The following is a 22364-nucleotide window of genomic DNA, read 5'->3' as shown; positions in this document are numbered from 1 at the left end:
CTATAAGCAGTCTCAGCTAATTCTCTGTACAACGCATTTCATCCTCTATCTCTTTAGATAATAGATCGTAATTTCTCTCATATCTTGCTTCAATGAATTTGCTTCACTGAGATAATTGCCTCATTACTTTCATTTTAAAAAAATCATAATGAAATATTTAGTCACAATTTATTCTGTTCTGTGAAAACATTTTTCCTTTGACTCTTCTGATGCTGCTGCTCTTTGTTCCCCTGTTTCTTTCCTCCTTTTCTCTTTCTTTCTTTGTCGACATGGCACTGGCTCCTTTTTGAAGACTGGCTTTGGAATTAGGGAGTTTTTTCCTGAATCAGCTATTTGCAGTTGGGATCTGTGTGGGGAGGGCTGAGCTGTGTTCCAGGCTCCCCCAGTGCCTGTCAGGATGCAGGGTTTTGTAGATGAGTAACTCAGGTGTCTCGTCTCTCCAGCAGGTGAATGTAGGCTGTTGTGTGACTGTCCACAAGGTAAAGCCTCTTTGCTTGCCACTGTCACAAAGATACTCTTTCTTGCAAATGGCTCACCTGTGTGACATTCTGTCTTGAGCTGGCCCTTCTGTTCATGGAAATAGTCCACAGAATCTTCTGCCACCACCCTATGCTTCTGCTCCTTCTTTCAAAATCATGGTTTTACATCTCAAGGAGGATTTCTCTCTTTCTAGGAACTTATTTTGAAAGTTCTTTGGGTTTCCTCCCTGTACTAGGAAGGAAGAAATGCCAGCTTCATGCCACTCCAGTCAAAATGGACGTTGACTGTTCTAGCTGATACCATGATTATCACAACTATATTTGCTAGGGAGGGGTCTGCTGTAAGGAGTGGCCCTGTTTGGAGAAAAGGGGATGGGTCACAGGCAATTCTGCCAGATGCCATGAGGGTCTGAGTCTCAGGGTTCATTGGGATGGGAGAAGAATGGTTCCATGTGCAACTGGGCACTCAGCACCTGATGCCTAGCCACTGTGATGGGAGCTCAGAAAGCAGATGCAGTTCTGCCTCTGAAGAACCCCAAACTCCCTCTGTGCATGACAAGGACTCTATGACTTTCAGCATGTTCAGTGTACAGAGGGCAAGAGTGTTCACATTGTATTTATGGATGGGGAAACCAAGGGTTAGAAGGGAGAGGAATGTTTCAGTAAGCCAGTCTCCTAACTTCTAGCCATGTCCACTGCTCTTGAATGTTCTGCCTCACAAATCTTCCTAGGTGTCTTTTATCTCTAGTATAGTCTCCTGGGAAGAGAGCAACTGTAGTACCCTGAAGGTGCTCTGCATTCTTAGACCCTGGGCCTGTGCACTGCTGTTCCCTACTTGTGGACTTCTTTTGCCAGCTCCATATCCAACCCCAGCCAGGCACCTTCCTGCTAGCATTGGACGGAAGCCAACCCTCAACCCTTCCCCATGCCCTCCTTCACCTGTTTAATTAGATAAGCTGAACTTGAGCTTCCTTTGTGTCTCTTACATATCCCTTCTTTTTGAAAACTTGTGTGCTTGTTCCTCTGCCCTTGCTCCTCCTTAGGCTTAGCACTCTCCTTCCCTGCTGAAAAGTCATCTGCTTAGAGAAGCATCCTGGACACCCTAAGTGAGATAGCACCCCCACACCCTCAAACTGATTTCCTTTCTTTCATAGCAACTTATTTTCTAGATATGTGAGCTTGTTAATTGTTTGCTTTCCTCACTAGAATACAAGCTTCATTAGAGCAAATATTTTATCTATTTTACATTCTCAGCACCTAGAAAGGTGATGATACCTAATAGGTACTACATTAGGGAGGAAGAGAGGGAAGAAAAAAGGAAGAAGAAGGGAGGATGGGGTGAGACAGAGGGAGGGTATCTGTACTCACATACAGCACTTATATTTTACTCTTTCATTTCTCCCTTCACATCTTTGAAGGTGGCTCATCTGTGTACCTTGGACAATGGCCACCTCTGCATAGCAGCAGCTCAATATTTATTGGTGAAATTAAACGTGGCATCTCTGTCCTGAAATGAATCTCAGAGTGAAGAGGTTTATCTGCAGAAACCTTGGGGAACAGGGTAATGTTAGTTCTGGCACTCCTGTCATCTGCCTATTGAAGCCCCCAGGCATTCCTAATTTGCAAAATAATCCATTGTGGTGTGGAAAAATTTTTTTATCAGCAATAAACTCCACATGATCATGGGTCAGAAGTGTCGCCAGGTGGACTAGCTAAGGTCTGTCTTTTCCTCTCTGCCTATCACTGGGTGGTGGTGGTGGTGGGTTGACTCTTCCCATCAGACCATCCCTTGACTGGTTACTCCCCCACACCCCAACACTCAGCATTTACTGAAGGACTTAGGAAGCAGGAGCATCAATGACTGTGACAGCTCTGGAGTTCATTGACAGAATGGAGACAAATGATAGAATGGACTCACTGGGTCAAGAGTGCCTGTTTTTCCTACTCATTACAGGGAATTGATTTCCCTCCTGTCCCCTTTATTCAATCCCAAAGAGAAATCACCACTTTGAAGCCATGTGCTGAAAGTGTTTCTATACAGGGATCCATCTGGTACTATCCAGCCATGATCCCCTCCAGGAGCCTGCTGTGCTCAAAATCCTGATTGTTCAGGCTCCAATAATTAATTGTGATGTTTACTTCAAATGAATGAATATGAAATTGCTGAACATGCCCAGGAAGAGGAGCCTGCCGGGCCAGGGAGCCAGGTCCTATACACAGAACTCTGGCCTGTCCACCTGCTTGAGTCAGTGATGTGGAACAGGCTCTCAGAGGACATCTGGCTCTGAAGTTTCCGATTGGGGGGGTATTTGGGACAGCTGGTGTGTTACTGGAAGTTAGAGTGTATATTGTACACAGCTGGGAACAAATAATCAAGTAAAAAGAACTGTAAATAATTTATTGCATCAAAAATTACAGTGGATCTTATGTTACCGTCTATAACTTAGTTGCATTCTGATAGCCTTCTTTGGTGAAAGAGAAAGAGCTGGGAATTGTACAAGTGTGTGGGTCTCAGGTTAGTGCATCTGCCATGGGGACCTCTGTGCCAAGGGTTTACGTACACATGGCGTGTGGACAGGTATGAGAAATGTGGGGAGGAGTAATGCAGAGAAGGAAGATGGGCACTAAATTGTACGTTAACAAACCTTCGTCCCTGCGGTGACTAGAACACAATCCTCCTGGAAAATGGTACAATGTACATACCTCAGAATTATCTCAGCCATGGGGCAAAGAAGCTGGGTGAGAACCACAGCTTCAGTTCAAACTTCCTGTTGAGGACGGAACCCCTTCTGCACATCCCTGTCACATCCGCCCATCTTCTGCCAGTGTGGCAGCTTCACACCCTCAGGCAGAAGCTTTAGTACACAGCAAGCTCTGACTGCTATTGAGTTGCCTGTGGTTCTATCAGTTGTCTGAGTTTCCTCCTGGAGACAGAGAATCTCTCCTATAAATTGCTCAAGACAGAAGCTGGGGATGCTGGGCTCATGCCTTCTTGGCTACCCTCACCATTTCTTTGTGACATCAACTCCTGCATTTTTGTGGCAAGGCCCTAGAAACCTGTTTTCCCACATATCTTGGACTGAGGAGTTGGAATTACATCTTGCTCATGGCAGTCTTTAATGAGTGATGGATGTAGGGGTATAAATTTCCCTTGTCCCATGGCTGGGATAATTCTGAGGTATATATATTGTACCATTTTCCAGGAGGATTGTGTTCCAGGCACCCAAAGGGAAGCAGGGTTATTGATGCACAGTTTATTATCTGCTTTCTTCCTCTCTATAACTCCTCCCCACATTTCTTGTATCTCTCCATAAACCATTTGCACTTAAACTCTTCACTCAGAGGTTGCTTCTGGGGGAACCAAAATCAATAAACTTAACCACAAGAGTATGAGTCCTCATTGGAGAGAATTACATTAAATCAAACAAATAGGAAGATACAACATTTATGAATGTGAAGATTCATCACTGTAAAGCTACCATGTCTTCCCAATTAATCTTCATGTTTGGCACAATTTCAATCAGAATCCCAGTGGGATATCAGAGAAATTTGACAGAATGATTCCAAAAGTTACACAGCAGAATATAGAACACCAAAGATAAAACAGTTTTGAGAAAGAAGAACTAAGAGGGACCCTCATTTGGCCACATAGGAAGACTAACTCAAGGTGTAGAAATAAAGTTGATGTGGCTCTGCAGAGAGACCCTGGGGACAGTGAACCAGCCAGGAAACAGAAAGGTGGGGGTGAAGGGACAGGCCTCTGTGAGCAGAGGGACACTGGCCATTCTCCATTTCTACAGACACTGGACAAAGGGAATGGAACTGAATTCCAGGAGAAGAGGCACAGTTTAAATAAAAGAAAAGAGTGTCAGGTGTGAGGACAGATGGCTTGATAATTAGGAGCGCCTGTTCTGAGAATGCCAGGGTTGGCTCAGCTCTCTGTTCTCTGTGATGCTTCCTGGTTTGATAGACATATACCACCTACTTCTCAGGACAGGTGGTGCAGCTGGCCTCTTGATCAATGTCTCAGCCTGATGCTGGATCTTTGTGACTCTCCACTTAGCACTTGCCTGATCTTGCTGAGAGCCTTGAGCTTTGAGCAGCAGGATTATGGGAGCCTTTCTAGACATGATGTGTGATTCATTATAGGAAAAGGGCAGTCGGTGTGGATGGGAGGAGCAGGTGCTTAATTCATGGGCCAGTGTTGAGAGCTCATGGGTTCCCCATAACCAGTATCTGGCCATACTCACTCCCTAATGTCCAGACCAGAACACAGAATAACAGGCAACTTCCATATCCAGGAACCCCCTTCTGAAAATATTTGCTAGTCTACACTGATTCAGGAACTCCCTCATGCTCAGGCCTAAGCATGAGCCCCACACACTTGTGGAGAGGACATTTGGATAAGATTTGTTTTTCTCCTGACTTGGGCGTGGGAGGTACTATGCCTTCAACCCCACCATCAAACATAGTACATGCACACTGCCATGGTGAATGTATCAAGATGATTGGGCCATGGAAGGTCCAGGAGTTTAGTCAAATATTTTTTTGGGTGTTTCTTTGAGTGTCTTTGGATGAGATTACTTGTTCACTGGTAGAGTTCGAGTGAAGTAGATTGCCTTCCATAATGTGGGTAGGCCTCGACAAATCAGTGAAGGCCTGGCTAGAAAAGAAAGACCAACCTTCCTTGAGCAAGAGAGAGAATTGTCCAGCAGACTGACATCAGCCTTCATTGCCAACAGAGGCTCTGTCTTGTTCTGCAGCAGACAGCTTTTGGACTCAAACTGGAATATCAGCACCTCGGGGTTACTAGTCCAGCCCACCTTGCACATTTTAGACAGCTTCCATAATCACAAGTCAATTCCTTATAATAAACCTCTTTATATATACATCCTATTGTTTCTATTCCTCTGGAGAACCCAACACACACACACACACACACACACACACACACACACACACACACGCACACACACACACAGTTTCCCTCAAAGCTGTAATTCAGAATGGAATTTGGTGATATAACTCTTTCCAACCCTTCCTCCCCAGCCTCACACCTACCCACAGAGTCCTGGAGGAACCAAGGACAGCTAGGAATGTAGGCAGGCACTCTACATGCATACCCCAGGAGCAGATATGGGACCTTGGGGCTGGCCCTGGGAGACCCATCTGGAAGAGTTCTGCCCTCACTTCATACCTGGGTTTCTCCAGCCTTACAGAGACCTTCTGGAATATTCCTGGAGGGCCCTGATGGATATTTGTCCTGCCTGGGGGACAAAATGAACCTGAACATCCCTTTTCTCTCTATCTGTCCTTCTCCTCTTAGCCCTCCCTCCTTTTATTTCTACCACCCATCCACCTGTTCTTGCATTCTTGGGAAACAACCCCACTGTCCACGAGGGAGGGAGCAGTACTAGTTAGGGAAGGAAGAAGCCAGGATCAGAAATCAGAAAGGGGGCCCCTGAGGCTCACATCTACCACTTCCTAGTCCCATGGGTATGTGGGAGCTTCTGCCCTGTATCTGCCTGGGGTATAAAGGAGAGAATGATGGGTGTGCCTGGCACCTGGTGGGGATACAACGACTATTTGCTTAATGTCACCAAATGATGCAGTGACAGAGACCTAGACTTGAGACCCACTGGTGTGATCTCTCATTTTACTATACTTCCTTAAGTCTCGGTTGCAGTGGAAATGGGTGTCTCAGAAATCAATATCTTGGGAAGCCATTCCTGTGAAGGATCTTCCCCCTCACAGAGCCTGATCTCCTGCTTTGGACTCATAGAAGAGTCCTTCTATGAGAACGCACAGGTCTCAGAACTGTATTTTATCAAGAATCTCCTGACATTGCCCGAGTGTCAGGCACTGTCGACTCATAGTACATTAAATCATCTTGGCAAGTCTGTGCAGGACACTTGGTAATCAGTATTTCACAGATGCGGAAAGACTCAGAAAAACTCAAATGGTGATGTGACATCACCAAAGTCACAGAGCAAGGAAGTGACTGGGCTGAGATCCAGTATTCATCCATTTTATTCAAAATTCACCTGGCTTTGCACTCAACACTGGTCTGAACCAGGGGGACCTGCTTTCTGAGTCCTGATTCCCTAATACTTCTCCCTCTTCTAAGATGGGGGATCTTTTGCAAGGATATGAGAGCAGTTATGATTTACATTCCCTGGGTGGATAGGTGGTAGAAACTAAAAAACAGTGGGAGGAAGGGCAGAGTGGAGAAGAGGATCAGGCAGGGAGGAGAGTTTGTTAGGGACTGAGCAGTGAATCCAAGGGTCCTGTGCTGGTGGACCTGGGTCTTTCAGAGAATTGCTGAGAACTGTTCTGCTCTCCCTCACCAGATTTTCTCCAGAAGGCTGCAGCTCCACACTCTGACTCTAAGGTCCTATGTCAACCTTTGGCATGGTATAGCCGCCCTCTATGTTAGACCCTCAGCAGACCTGTGAGGCCAGGTAGAGGGGGAAAAAATGAGCTCTTTGCCTGTAGTATATGGGTCCCATCTGTGGTTATCCTGCCCTCAAACGTTTGCCCAGCTACCGGACACAAAACTCCAGAAGCCCCTTGGGTAGCACTGTAGCACCCATTGTCCCTGAAGAGATGGAGTCCAGCAGACAAGGCTGAAGGAGAAGAGAGAGAGGACTCCATAGAGATAGGGATGCTGGGTGTCTAGCAGTGAGAATGAGGAGGTCCAAGCATGTGACTCCCCTCCTGCACTCTTTCAGCGACTCCCCATAACTGATAGATAAAAAACCAGCCCCTCACATAACTCATGATGTGCTCCAGGTAACCTCTGCTCATCCGGTCAACCTTTGAACTAGGTAAGGAACTCATGCTTTGGTAAGTCTCCCCCACAGATTTTATTCCAAAAATTTGATCATACAACAGTCTTCAACAGTCACCACATTCTGGAGTGCTCTAGGGCACAGAGCTAGGCCTTAGGATAGGTGCCTTTTACACAATCAGCATTTAAGAAAAATTTTCAGATGAATGAATGAATGCAGAGTTGTGTGTACATTCTCCAGCAGCTGTGAGTGGTGGAGGCCAGAGTTGGAGTAACCTATTCCTTACCTAGGCCACCTCTTCCAATGAATATCAGTCCTCTGCTTCCCAGCTTGAGCACACAGATTCTCCCTTCCTTTTCAGAGTCCTTAATTAACATGACACCTTCAGTAATAAACATGCATCTTGTGAGCTCCAATCTTTCTCATTAGGGGCTGAGGCAGATTGTTAATGAATGAACCATGCTGTCCAGCATATGGCCCTGTCTTGCCCTGTGTGGAAGTGCCCCCACCCTTTTGGGACCTCGTACTCATGGTGCCATAGAGCTCCCATAGTGGATGACAGAGGTCCCCAGTTCTTGTTCCTAGGTGAGAAATGGTCCAATGGTCCCCAGAATTAATAGACTTTGGGATGAAGCCTCAACTTTCTCTCTGACATTCAAGGTCCTCCCAGGCCTGGTCCCTATGGGATTGGACTCTGTCCCCTAATCCTCTCTCTCTGCAACATGCTCCTGCTTCCTCCAGGAGTTCATTCATGTAGTTCCCTGTTATGGTTTAGGTATGAGGGGTCTCCCAAAAGCTCATGTATGAGACGATGCAAAAAGGTTTAGAGATGAACCGATGGGGTTATGAGAGGTTTAACAAAATCAGTGCACTAATTCACTGATAGAGGTTGACTGCTGGGTGGTAGTAAATGCAGGTAGGTAGGGTGTGGCTGGAGGAGGTGCCATGTTCCCAGCTGTTTTCCTCCGCCTTGAGGAATGGAGCTGGCCATCTATGGTCTGAGACCTCTGAAACCCTAAGCATCAGATAAATGTTTCCTCCTCTAAAATTGTTCTTGTCAGGTATTTCGGTAATAGCAGCAAAAAGAAAAAGAAAAAAGAAAAAGAAACCTGACTAAAACACCCCCTTCATTGATTCCTCTTTCTTCCGTACCTTTCTGAGGCTCATTGATTGCAAAAGAGCCTATACAAGTGATAGCTCCTCTGTGAAGTTTTCCTGACCACCCCCGTGCAGAATTCCCATGTCTTCCTTATACCCTTGACATCCGAGGTCTTCTAGCTCCAGCTCTGTTACTAACTATGCATCACTTTCCCTATTAGTGTCTCAGATTCCTTGCCCAAAGGAAAGAAATCCCTCTGCAAACTTTGTAAAGTTGAAATGACCTTCATTCATTCAACATTTACAAACATTTATTCTGTATTCCCTTCAAAGCATACAAGACCAGATGCAGAGGAGAATGAAAAGATAAATAAAACACAACTTCACCCTCAAGTAGCTTCTAATCCATAAAAATAATCTAAATACTAATAAAATAATAGCTTTACATTTATGCTATATTTCCAGGACAAGTTTTAAGTTAAATGCTTTTTATACAGAAAAATGTAGAGGAGATTACAATACCAAGTAATAAAGTGCCTTGGAGGTGATGTCACAACTCACCTTTAAATGGTGGTCTTCCTTGGCACCTTTTTTTAGGTTATTAGCTCCATTAATCAGAACAAGAATCACTATTTTTTGTGGATTCCATGGTATCTTGATGCATGATTGTTTATGAATCTCCTCTCAGAACCAGGAAGACCAGAGGAAACACTGCCTGGTAAGAGGTGAAGGCCACTGGACCTCTTGTCAATAGGATCTCATGGAGGTCATCTCATCCAGGTCTTGCCCATGGCTAGGCCCAGCTGGGGATGACCATCTGTCCTTCCTTGAAGCGTTTCAAAGAAGTAGTATAAGATGACCTTTACTCAGGTCTCTACCCTGGAACATCCCCACCTCTAGACCCTGTTTCTGCCTCTGTAAACTCTAAGGAGTACCTCTGATCCCATCACCTGCAGGATCATTACAATCATCAAAGGAGACCATGGGTTACTGGATTCACTACCTGTACCTGGTGGAGCAAATTGAGGGATCAATCTCACTTGCATTTTAAAAGAGAAACACTTAGATTTTGAGATATTTTTAGGTACTGGGTATGGAACCCAGGAGTGCTCTATCACCTATACCCCCAGATTTTTTATTTTTAAATTTTGAGAGGGTCTAAGTTGTTAAGGTTGGCCACCAACTTGCAATCGTCCTGGCTGTCTCCCAAGAAGCTGGAATTATAGGTATGCACCACCACACCCAGTATAGGTTTTGAATTTTACAAAGGTTTTACTAAACCTAATGATGGAAGTCAGATCAAGTGGTACCTGAGCAGAAGAATATGGAGTCACCAGGATTGCTGAGGCCCTATTACATAGACCTAAACTAGTAGGCATGAGTTTTTTTTTTTTTTTTTTTTTTTTTTTTTGTCAGTCTACCCCTGATCTCCATCACTCAGGACAGGAGGGTGGATAAGGGAAGGAAGAATTCACGTTTGGCTGGGTGGAGAGAGGCAGGTTAGCATAGTGTCTGACCAGGGCAGGATGCCCCCTGGAGCTCAGCCAGCCTCTAGGTCACTTCACAAAAGGTCATTGCACCTACATGGAGAATTTTCCAGCTTTTAATGAGGCTACCAAGGCAGCGTGTCGGTACAGTTCAGCCTCTAATCCCCAATTAAGGCTCTGGGCCTTAGCAGCATCCGGCATCTGTTGCTGATGGCTACGGTAATTGTGTTGCTTACTCTCTTTCTCTCACTTTCCAGTACCATTTCCAGTGGGAGGAGATTCTTCCCTTAGGATCCTGAAAGCAGGAAAACTCTCCCTAAGTGATGTCCCAGTGGGTGTGTAAAGAAGCCTTTCCAAGATTGCCCCACCACCCCGTCATCCCTGAGCCCCTTGCTTGCTCTCTTCTGAATCCCTACCCCATGTCCCTGTGACCTAGATCATTGATGAAGTACCTACTCTGCCAGCACTTTACAAATGTAGTCTTCTAATTCTCAAAATAAGTTTTGTAGTAAGAGTGGAGCAGAGGGGCAGCCTGGGATCTTAAAAGGGCAGGGGGAGGGTAGAGCTCTGTGCCCCCTGGGTCTGTACCCAGATCCTCCACCACATGGGTTCCTACTTCTCTACTGATGTGACATGGGCTCTTCAAGTCTCAGCAGGGATGACCAGGTTGCTATCAAACCACTTATTAAGAGTATTGGCGGCTGGCATTTTTGAGGCAATGGCCCAACATTTAGTTGCTAAGTATTCTGTTTTTACAAGAAAGGGGTATGTCCAGGTGCTGTCTGGGCACATTAATCTTATTTGAGCAAAATAATAATCCTGTCAGATCCATAACTTTATTCTTTTTTACAGATGAACAAACTGAGACATACAGAGTAGCCATTTATCTAGAATTAAATTGGTTGGGGAAATATGAAATTACAGCTTTTGAAGACAGAAAATGGAAAAATACAAATTAATTTCATATGGTTTAGCCTAATTATAAGTAGCCTGGATTCAAACCCAGGCTTTTCCTAATTCTAAAATTCCTACCATCCCCACTATAACATAGCCCTCCTTTAGAAGTTTTTGGGAGTTGAAAAATAAAACAGGAGGGAATTGGTACCATGTAGAATAGAACATGAGCTCCACCAACCTTCTCCCTCAAATGTGAAAAGACTTTTTCCTGCTTTAAGAAGCCCTGGTAAGACTTTCCTGATCAAGGGCCATGTTTAGAGATCCACTTTGAGCTTTGAGCAGCCATGGTGACAATGTCAACCAACAAGCAGCTCCTGAGGTAGGAATGCCCAGCAATGCCTGACAGTGGAGGCTCTCACTGAATGTTGATCCCAAGATAAGGCAGAAGAGGGACAGGGACCCCTGAAGAGTGAAAAGGAATGGGCTGGGGTCTTACCACATGTCGCCCCAGGCTCAGAAAAACATACCCCTCACCAGAGCCAAATACCTGGTCATGAACACACAATCTGGATTTATTTTGATTTTTAAAAGTGGACAACTGAGTCAGTGTTACAAAGCCAAAAAAGTGTATTCATTATTCATGAGTCACTTAGAATGTCAGTTTAGGAGGCTAAGAACTCCTTTCCATTTTAGCCCTCCTTAGTGTCACAGAACCATGTGACAAGGTACCTTGGGGACCTCAGAGTTTTTCCTTCCTATGCCCTCATTTTATTGGATAAAGAAACTGAGACTGAGTCTGTACCCTGTCCAAGACTATGTGCTCCTTGAAGGTTGGCATCAGTCCTTTTTCATTTTCATTTTTTATTTTATTTTTTTATTCTCATGTCTGGCAAAGTGTTTGACTCATGGTAGGTGCTCAAAAGATGTTGAAAAAAACATTACAAAAGTCTAAAAATAGTGGAATGTAAAGTCTCCCTCTGCCCATCTTGTGGCCATTTCTCCTAGAAATGGTGGCATCTCCATGACTGCAGGAGCACCTTGCTTCAAAAATAATTTCATGATGTTAGTGGGGCAAGGCCATTTCAAGTTGGAATTTGTGGTCTGACCAACGTGAAAGTCTCCCTTCTCTGGACAGCACTCAGACCTCTGTCCTCTGAACTCTGCCTTGGGCCAATCTCCTCCATCTTGTCTGTTCATCTTGAAAACCTGAAGAAGGCTAGTATATTTAGTCAGGGTTCTCTAGAACAGAACCAAGAGGTTAGATTTCTCTATTTGTATAATTATAAAAAGATGATTTATTAGATTGGCTTACACGGTCAGAACCTGGATAGTATCACAATGGCTGTCTGCAGCCTGCAGAGTGAGGGACCAGTAGCTGCTCAGTCCAAGCAGCTGGAAGCCTCAGAACAAGAGGGACCACTGATGCAGCCCCAGTTTGAGGTAGAAGGCCTGGAAGCTTCCTGGAGAATTGCTGGTCAGAGTCTACCCCCGAAAGGTTAAGGAGCTAGAGTGCAATGACTACGGACTGGGGCTGGGGGGAGGGCTGCGGCTATGGCAACAGCATTAGATGCACCCACCAAAGAAGAACGGAGCTTGCATACACTGAGGCTTCCTCCTTCTTTCACTTTTTGTTCCATCTGGCTTTCCATTCTACTGGACTGTCCTGCTCATATTCAGGGCAGGTCTTACCCCTCAGTTTGCTGTCCCACATGCCAGTCATCTCTGGAAACATCCTCACAGACACACCCAGAAGTCTCTTAATACTAGGTGTTTCCTAGGCATCTCAATTAAGCTGACTAGATGAACTATTGCACAGGGAAGATATCTGTCTGACTAGGACACTAACTGTGCCCATCTATAATGAAGTTGTATTGATCTTCCAAACAAGGCTAAGTGAGGATTTCCCTGTCCCCCCATGCTTTCATAGACCTCTTCTGTCCTGAATCATCTAAAACACTTTTAAAAAATGCTTGTACGTGGGTCTCTCCCTCAGGAGGTTCTGATTGAATTGCTCTGGAGCTTGAAGTATGCATCAGAATTTTAAGATCTCTCTAGGTATTTCCCATGGTAGCCACACCAAAGAACCTCTGCTTTCAAACATCAACTTCATTGTCTTTCCATCACCTAACACAGTTCATGGCACTCAAGGACTATTTGTGGAAAGAATGAATGAATAAAGGTATGAATGAATGCAAGGATTCTTACCCGGAAGCCAGCAGTAGAATCACCTGGGAATGTTCTGCAAAATATATGAGCCCGAGCCCAGCACCCTTCCACTCTCACACCTTCCCTGTCATCCAGTGCTTCAGATTCATTTTGCCTGGGCTATAGTTTGGGTTTACATTCTCTGGGGAAAAACAAAACAAAACAAAAACAACTCTCCAGGTGATTCTGATGGGCAGTTGACTAAGAAACACGAGTGAATGAATAAGATATGTGAGCTAATAGAAGGAGTTTTAGTTGGGTTCAAGAACTAAAGAAGCAAAAAGCAAAGACAGATGAGCATCCAGTATGGTTTAGGAAATTGGTGGGTATGAACTTGCAGTAGTCTTGTTTCCTTTCCCTCAATTGGTAAAACAAGCAGCACTTTCTGGGGAATCAAGAAGAAGCTCCTTCCTCCTCCCTGTCCTTCCTTTTCCTTCTTTCTAGAAAAATCCAATCATTGCTCAGAAACATAAATCTGGCCTTTTCTCTTTGGATCCCAATTTGCAGATAGCCATGGTTGCTCCCTCACCATTAGCACATATATTGAACTGGAAATTGAGGTCATGGCAAGGCAGGGGAAACTAGCAAAGGTGGTGGAGGAAGGCTGAGTGCATTTGAAATTGGGTGATTAACCCTCTCCTCCCCATACTCTGTTCAACCTAGAAAGAACGTGGAGCCTGAGGAACTGTTTAAGCCATTTAACTTGCAGTCACCAGGGACACTAGGGAGTAAGAGAGGAAGTCAGGGATGAAGACAAGAAAGGACACCTGCAAGTCAACACACTGCAGGTAGCATGGAGTTATCCTTCTCTACCCATTTGTGGCCACTCAGTAGGCGCTCACTCTTGCAGTGCCCTTGACGGTCAGTCAGGGGACAGCAAGGCAGGGATGTAAAACATTGTTATCCATAAGCCCTGGGATCTTTGAACCAGCCAACCACGGTACTGCAGTCATTTTGGGCAATTACAGTAAGACGTATAACAAAGAACAGCAAGGGGTCTAAACCATCAGTATCCAATATGGTAGCACCCCCACCATATGAGATGTGTTCCAACCTACGTATGCTGTATTTTTTTCCCTAAATATACATTCTATGATTAACTTTCTCCTTTTCACTTGAAGGAAGTATATTATGGCTTCTCTTTGGCATATCAGAATTGCCAGCATCATTGCTCTTGCGCATTGGGGACATTATTAAGTAAAATAAGGTGTCCTTGAAAGTAAGCACTGTGATACTGTGACAGTCAATCTGATAACCCAAATAACCACTAGTGATGAGTGGGCAGGTAGAGCACACAGTGTGGATATACTGGACAGAGAGATGATTCATGTCCTGATCAGAAGAGAGTGGGATGGTATGAGATTTCATAAGACTACTCAGACCAGCTTGCAATTTAAAATTTATGAACTGTTTATTTCTGAAATTTTCCATTTAATATCTCAGGCTGACCACAGGTAACAGAAAACATGTAATGGAAAGCAGAACCACAGATAAGGTGAGATTCTGCAATGATGGAAATGTCCTATGTGGTAGTCACTGGCTATACTCCATGTTTGAAGTATGGCTAGTACAGGGGATTGAATTTTAAATTTTACTTTTTTCAATGACTTCAAATTTAAAAAGCCATGCTATTTAATAACATAATATTATTTTATCTTGGATAGTGCTGAACTCCACTTTGGCTTGAATGGATGGGAAGAAAAGAGAGTAAACCTGGGCAGGGTAGAAAAGGGAAGACACCAGAACAGCTTCACAGCTCCACATATCTGGGGGGAAACTCTTCAGTCCCAGTTTTTTGAGGTAGAACACTTTATAGTAATTTTTCTTTCACTGTGAAATCCAGGATGTCTCTTAGCTGTGGCTTCTTGGGATCTTGGGCAAATACAAAATTTCTGGTCTTCAGGATGCCCTAACACCATGACAGGAGACTGTGACTAAATCCTGCTACGCACCAAAGAATACATTTTTTTTGTTTTTGCTTTTCCAAGGCTGATATTAAAAAATAGAGGAACATCCATTCTTTCATTGTAACATTTCTCTAAACTCTTTCCACAGAGGAACTCTAAAAGAGCAAGACTCTCCCACTGGGCCAGAGGGGCAGAGCAGGGATTGGAACTCAGATCTATTTAGCTACACAGCTGCCAGACTTTCAGTTCTATAAAGTTGCCTCTCAAATTGGAAATCAAGATTCCCTTGGGTCAGATTCTGTTATTAACTTGCTGAGTGGTGTTGAGAAAAATAATTTAATTTCTCTGCACCTTCTCTATAAAATGAGAGGGTTGAACAGCACCTGAGAAGTCCAAGTTCCTTCCATTTTAAAAGAGGACATTTCTAAGATATTTAAAATCACCCTACTACACACCAATTGAAGTCAAACAGTGCAATGGCTTTTTTCTCATTGCAGCGAGCTTTCCTTTCAACTTAATTACCCTCACCACTAGTCTGTTTTATTTATTGATATTATCATTACTATTAGAACAGCTTCTATTTTCTGCTGCTTAGCAGGGGAGGCCCCCAGGAAAACCACTGTCAGCCTTATCCAGTCCTGAGCAAGCATCAGGGGCAGATACTCACATAGCCTGGCCTCAGAACAAATGGGGTTCACACAGAGAGCACTCGTTATTTATTTCCCTGGTCTTATCTTCCTTCCTGTTCCTTCCTTGATCGAACATTTTCTGCCCTGGTTCTGCTTTCCATTTTCCTTCTTGCCTCCTTCACTTTTCCTCCCCTTCCTCCTTCTTACCTTCCTCCATCATCCCACATGCCCTGGTATTTACCCTTCTCTCCACCTTTGCTTTCTCTTACTAAAATTCTGGGAGCCCAGGTACTTGGATTTATGTTCTTCAGAAGTGAATGGACTAGGCCAGCTTTGTGACGGGAGGAAGGGCAAGGTGAGGGCTGGAAGCACTGACTTCTGTACATTTCTCCAAATGCATGGGGAGTGCCTGGCTAGGCCACCAGCAGTGGCTCTCATTGCCAATAGAACTCAATAAAGGCAAGAGAAAACCTCTCACTGACTATCCCCTGTCCACATGTTCCACAATGGCATTAGCAGTAATGTTTGGGAGTTGGGGGTCCAAATGGGGGAGGATACCCCTGTCTTCCATTTCAGAGAGAGATGCTGGCTCCCAACCAAATTCAAGGAGCTTCTTCACACAGACAGAGGCAAATAACATGGTATCTGAATATGGGGGCAGCCAGCAACCTCAGCAAGGGAGCACTGGAATCCTTCACTCACATTTCCAGTCTCCTCCGTGCTTCTTTGTTTGGAAGCCCTCAACTGGGCAGCTGCAGACTGGGCTGGAGACCTTTGAATCTGCATTTCACAAGTGCCTCCATTCTCCTTCTTCCATACTTGGAGATTGAGAGAAAAGCCCTGGTTTACAGGGACGGTGCTCTGGGCAATGTCCAGGGGTTTGCTGCAGGCCCAGCAGTGGTGCTCACTTGCTGCCCATTCTACCAGGAGTCCTGCTTCCAAGTTAAGCACTGGGACTCAGATACTTCTGGGACCAACAACGCCCCTTTCTATCCCTATTCCTCTTGGACAGGGGTATCTGAGAAGCTGGAGAGGGGACAGTGATTTTGAACTGTTTTCTCTAAGTTTGCAGGGCCAGTGGTGAAATGAAACCTCCATCTAAGTTCCTAGCCAGGATCAGGGCCAATACTGACTAACCTTGTGTCCTCACTGAACCTCCTTTTTCACCTGTGAAATGGGAATAGCATACCTCCTTTACTGGGGATCTTATGAGGATTGAAGTGGTTAGTAGACACTCCTTTGTCTTCTAAGACTCTCTAGAACAGGCAGGTGGTGTGGATGCCTGGAAGCTGGAGGATGCATGCAATGACCTCTTTAGGTCACTGTCTTGCTTGGGAATCAATTGAATTATTCCCTGAATAATTTCAGGGAAACTTAAATGAGTCTAAAAATGACCATGCAATTGGCTGGAGTAGGTGAAGCTTAATAGCTCATTACTTGTGTGGCTGACAAAGCAACAGGGCTTCCAAGCAACTCTGAGACCACCAAGAGAAGGTGCCAATCACGGGCATCTCTTTAGCATCCAGACTGAATTTCTCAGGCATCACACATCAATTTCAAGCGGGCTCCTGCTGATTTGGTTTTCACGGTGGTATGGTGTGGAATGGCTGAGGTTGATGAGTTGGGAGCAGAAGAACAAAAGGAGCATTGTCACATTTGAGTAATGTCGACACTCAGCCAGGAACAAAGGCACTTGTTATGCAATAGACATAATGGGAAGGCCAACCCAGGGCAGCAGCTTTGAAGTGAGAGCCATGGAGTTAGAATTTTGCCAAAGGAGATAAAAACCAAACAACTTCAGCTTCCAGTCTTAAGTGATGGAAGGGAAATGACTAAGCAGAAAGGAACTGGCCAGCCTTCTAGGACAGGGATGTTTTCAATGAACCCCCCTCCACCAGGACCCCTGTGGCCACAGACTTGAAGAAGATAGACAGGTGACGAGATACAGGGCTATAAAGAAAAGGTAGGGTGTTCAGGATACCAGTGGAGATAAAGGAATCACATTAATGTCAAGGACCAGGGCTGATGTGGCTGTCAGAAGAAGAGTCAGTGCTCATAGCCACAGCTGACAAAAGACACTACCCCAACTCTAGTCCTGCAGAGAAGCTGTTTGTCACACCTGTCCCTGTCTCTACAGTGTTAGTGGGTCTGTAGGGTAGTGGAGGACAGGGGAACAGGATGAAGCCACTTGCACATGATAAGGGAAGAGTTGTGGAACCCTCATGCAGTTGGACATTTTTCATGGATGACAGAAAGACATCCTGCAGTTCTGAGCAGGAGTTTATTCAGAGAAGGGTGACTTCCTATTTTTTGCTTCTATCAAGGAGGGAGCGTTCAACACTACAGTAGAATTGCCAGGGAAATTCAGGGTAAGAGTTTCCCAACCATGAGGACTGTGAATTCTTAATAAGGAAGTTGGTAGATTTGTATTCTTTTGAAAGAACTAGGGTGGCAAGCAGTATGGGAAGGGTTTCAAGGGTCTTTTCAAAGAGGAGGTTCCCCCCAGGGACTGAAATGGAATAAATTAAATTTCATGCATGTATGATTTTGCCAAAATGAACACGACTATTAGGTATAACTATAATGCACTAATAAAAAAAAATAAAAGAGGAGGCGTTCCTTCTGTCTGGGAGGTAGAAGGGGCTCATTCTTTAAATAAGGGGATTTTAAAAAAAAAGAACCTCCCTGATTCACAGGCTTTACAATTTTATGATCCACCTATGCATCACCTGCTGCCTAACTCACCCAACCAGATTCAGACTAGATGACAGAGTCGGATGGCTTATCAGCCATACAGCTTACCAGAGCAGATAAGTCTATCTAGATACTCCCAGAACGGATCTGAATGAATGTGCAGGTAATTACTTTCTGATTTTCATAAACAACACATTTGAACTTCGTGAAACTGCCTCCCTCTTCGCACTGCTCCTATAAAACAAACTAGCCTTCCCTCTCTTCTGTCTTTGCTCTTCTGTCTCCCTCTCATCTTTCTTTCCCTCCCTTTATTACCCCAACCTCTAAAATCCAAACCTGGACTTGAGTCAGATACCTAAACTTGGTACCCAAATCCTGACATCTTCATTGGCACAATGCACACATGAGCCACTTGCATAAATGAATTGAGGCCATATACTACCAGGACACTCTTGTGATGGGTTTCCTGCTATGTAGACTGTTTAAAGCCTGGATTCTTCGGCTGCATAAAGAGATAATAAAAGAAGAGGAAACAGAAGGATGTTCTGGGCTTGTGGAGCGGGAGCAAGGAGGGAAGAAGAAATTTTCTCCCTTTCTTTTCATCTCCAGGGAAAACTAAGAGATCACTGTGATACTCATGATGACAGCCACCATTGCTGTGAATGGGTAAACACAGAGGAGTGGTAGTCTCCACTGCTGAGTGTCTGCTACGAATGGGTACTTATGCAATGATACTAATAGTGATGGTTGCTACTCTTGAGCATCTAGAATACTTATTTCTCTTTTTTTAATTTGTTCTAATTAGTTATACATGACAGCAGAATGCACTTCAACTCATTGTACACAAAGGTTGCACACATTTCTCTGGTGCAGAGTCACACCATTCATGCAAGTATACATGCACATAGGTATTAATGTCTGTCCTATTTCACCATCCTTCCCCCCATCCCTTCCCCTCACTTCCCTCTGCCCAATCCAAAGTCCCTCCATTCTTCCCTAGCCCCTCCACCATTATGGATCTAGCATCCACATATCAGAGAAAACATTTGGTCTTTGTTGTTTTTTTTTTGGGGGGGGGCATGTATTGGCTTATTTTGCTTAGCATGATATTCTCCAGTTTCATTCATTTACCTGAAAATTCCATAATTTCATTCTTCTTTAAGCCTGAGTAATATTTCATTGGATATATACACCACATTTTCTTTATCCATTTATCTGTTGAAAGGCATCTAGGTGGCTCCCATAGTTTAGCTCTTGTGAATTGAGCTGCTATTAACATTGATGTGACTGCATCACTGTAGTATACTGATTTTAAGTCCTTTGGGTATAAACCAAGGAGTGGAATAGCTGGGTCAAATGGTGGTTCTATTCCAAGTTTTCTTAGGAATCTCATTACTGCTTTCCAAAGTGGTTGCACCAATCTGCATTCAGCAATGTATGAGTGTACCTTTTCCCCACATCCTCGTCAACATTTATTATTGCTTGTATTCTTGATAATTACCATTCTGACGGGGGTGAGATGAAATCTTAGAATAATTTTGATTTGCACTTCTCTAATTGCTAGAGATGTTAACATTTTTTCATATATTTGTTGGTCATTTGTATATCTTCTGTGAAGTGTCTGTATGTTTTATATATATATAATCACATTTATAAATATGTATCACCTTTCTTCTTTTTCTTCTACCTCAGAGGCAAATATTATTCTTCCTGTTTAATAAAAGACAAAGTGAAGTACTGCTTAGCCTCACAGACAGTAGCGTGGCCAGAATTTTCAAATCCAGTTGTTCTGGCTCAAGAATCTTCCTAGTCTCTCATCTACCTGATGTTCCTTGTCCTGTAGCCCTCTAAGACCTGGGTTTTCAGTGAATAAATCCAAATTTCATCACCAGTTCTGAATCCCAGCTCTGTCTCCATCCCAAGGCTGGTCAGCTATAGGAAGGAACAAACCAAACTCAGCTTGACTTCTGGCTTTACTCTAGTCCTTCCTTGCTTCTGCCGTCTGACCTCAGGGCAAGTGCTTCAGGCTAGCCCGGTGCCCACCTCCCTCTCCTAAAGGTGGCAGGCACAGGAGCATGCCTTGAGAAAATAGAGGAAGGAACTGTTTCTTACATCTTTTAAAGCTGTATCTTTTTTAGTCCTTTATTATGCTATTACAAGAATAAAAATACCCCATGATAGAGATTTTGTTGAAGCACAGCGTGGGACAATGGCTGAGTGTGGATCAAATAATATAGATTGAATTTATTCAAATAATAACAATGAAGTATTTCAAAGATGAACCACCATTTAGTCAACTCTTGCCCTATTCATGGAGAGTCAAGTGGTTTCCACAGTTTTTTTCTCACAAGCAATAATAAATAAGTAAATAAAGACTTTAACTTTAATATAGACTTTGATATTTTTGTTTTTGTAAGATAGGGTATCCAAAATTGAATTTCTGAGTCAACATGTAGAGGTGCGTGTGTGTGGCTGTGTGTGTGTGTGTGTGTGTGTGTGTGTGTGTGTGTGCATGTGTGTGTTAAGTGCCATTGCTATTGTGCCAGTTGCTAATCTGAAGCTATTTTATTTTCTCCTTTTTGTGGAATTATCTAGTTATGGGATTTCTAGGAGCAACTATTTGTAACAGTTGATTTTTCTGAGTTTTAAAGGGACATTTTGTAATTCTCTGTATTCCTCACAATGTTTCAAAAATTTCAAACATACAGCCATGTTGAAAAAATTTTATAAGTAACACCTGTAAACCCAGAGCCTCTAGTCCAGTCATCATTAACTTCTTACTACTTATTTTATTATATATATGTTTATCTATCCAAACCTCTATCATCTAACTGTATTAGTTTCCTGGGGCTACTATAATAAAGTACCCCAGACTCTGAGGCTCAAACAACAGGAATTTATTGTCTCAGCTCTGGAGGCTAGAAGTCCAAGATCAAGGTGTCAGCAGGACTGGGTCCTTCTGAGGATTGTGATTTTTTTTTTTTTTCTGATGAGTTGAAATTCTAAATTAACTTGTAGGTTTCTTGATATTGAACCCATATTAATATTCCTGGAATAATTCCTGATTGCTCTAAGGTACTTGTCTTTTCATGTCATCAAGTGATTGCTTTATTTCCTACTATTGCATTTGTAGCTTTTAATCTTTCTTTATAAATAAAATTAGTCACTTGATTAATATTCTGCACTGTCAAATTTTGGGAGTAAGTTAGATTAGCTTTAGTATTAATAAAACAAATTTAAAATTTTCTCACCTTTTCAATGGCCTGGGATATCTTAAATAACACATAACATTATTTATATTTAAATTTAGATAGACCCTACCTGTAAACACATCTGAACCTAGAATTTTTTAATCTAAAATTTTAGTTATCATTTCAATTTATTATACAGCTATCTATTCAGATTTTCTATCTCTTCTTGAACCAATTATGGTGATTATCCTTTGACTAGAAAAAGTATGTTTTTTTTTTTTTGGAGTTTTAAAGTTGTTACACATAATAATATTCTTTTATCATATATGTTGCATATATGTGGTTATATCCCATTTTATTCCTGATATTATTTACTCTTTCTTTCTAATCAGTCTATGCAGAGGTATATTATTTTATGGATATTCTCAAAACTGAGATTTTTGGCTTTGCTTACTCTTCTAATATTTTGTTGTTATTTTCCATTGTATTATACTAAACACTTATCTTTATTCTCTATCTTTCATTACACACTCTAATTTTTAATTAGATACTTAGCTAATTTATTTTTATTTTAATCAATAATAAAAGGTAAAACTGAAGACTAAAAATTTCTATAGGTGCAGATTTGGCTGTGATGGGTAAGTTTTGATCTGTAATATTTTCTCATTTATTTGTAACTTAAAAGTAGTCATTATTTAAGAAAGCAAAAGTGTATCTGAAATCATGAACTCAAAAGTGTTTTTTGCTTTCAAGTAGTTGCAGTGTTAGATGTTTATCACTATTGTTGTTTTGGAAGGTGAGTGTTTTGCATTGTTGGTTTTTATATTTTCAAAGATTATAATCAGAGAATGTGACCTATTACAAGACTTTGGGGGGAATTTATTCAGTTCGCCTTTGTCCTAAGTACATGGTGAATATTTACAGATGTTCCATTGACATAAAAATAATGCATGCTTTCTGTATGTAGAGCTATTACATCAAGTTGA

Source organism: Sciurus vulgaris (assembly GCF_902686455.1).
Source record: "Sciurus vulgaris genome assembly, chromosome: 11".
In the NCBI taxonomy this organism is placed as follows: domain Eukaryota; kingdom Metazoa; phylum Chordata; class Mammalia; order Rodentia; family Sciuridae; genus Sciurus; species Sciurus vulgaris.
Note: the sequence above shows the minus strand (reverse complement) of the source record.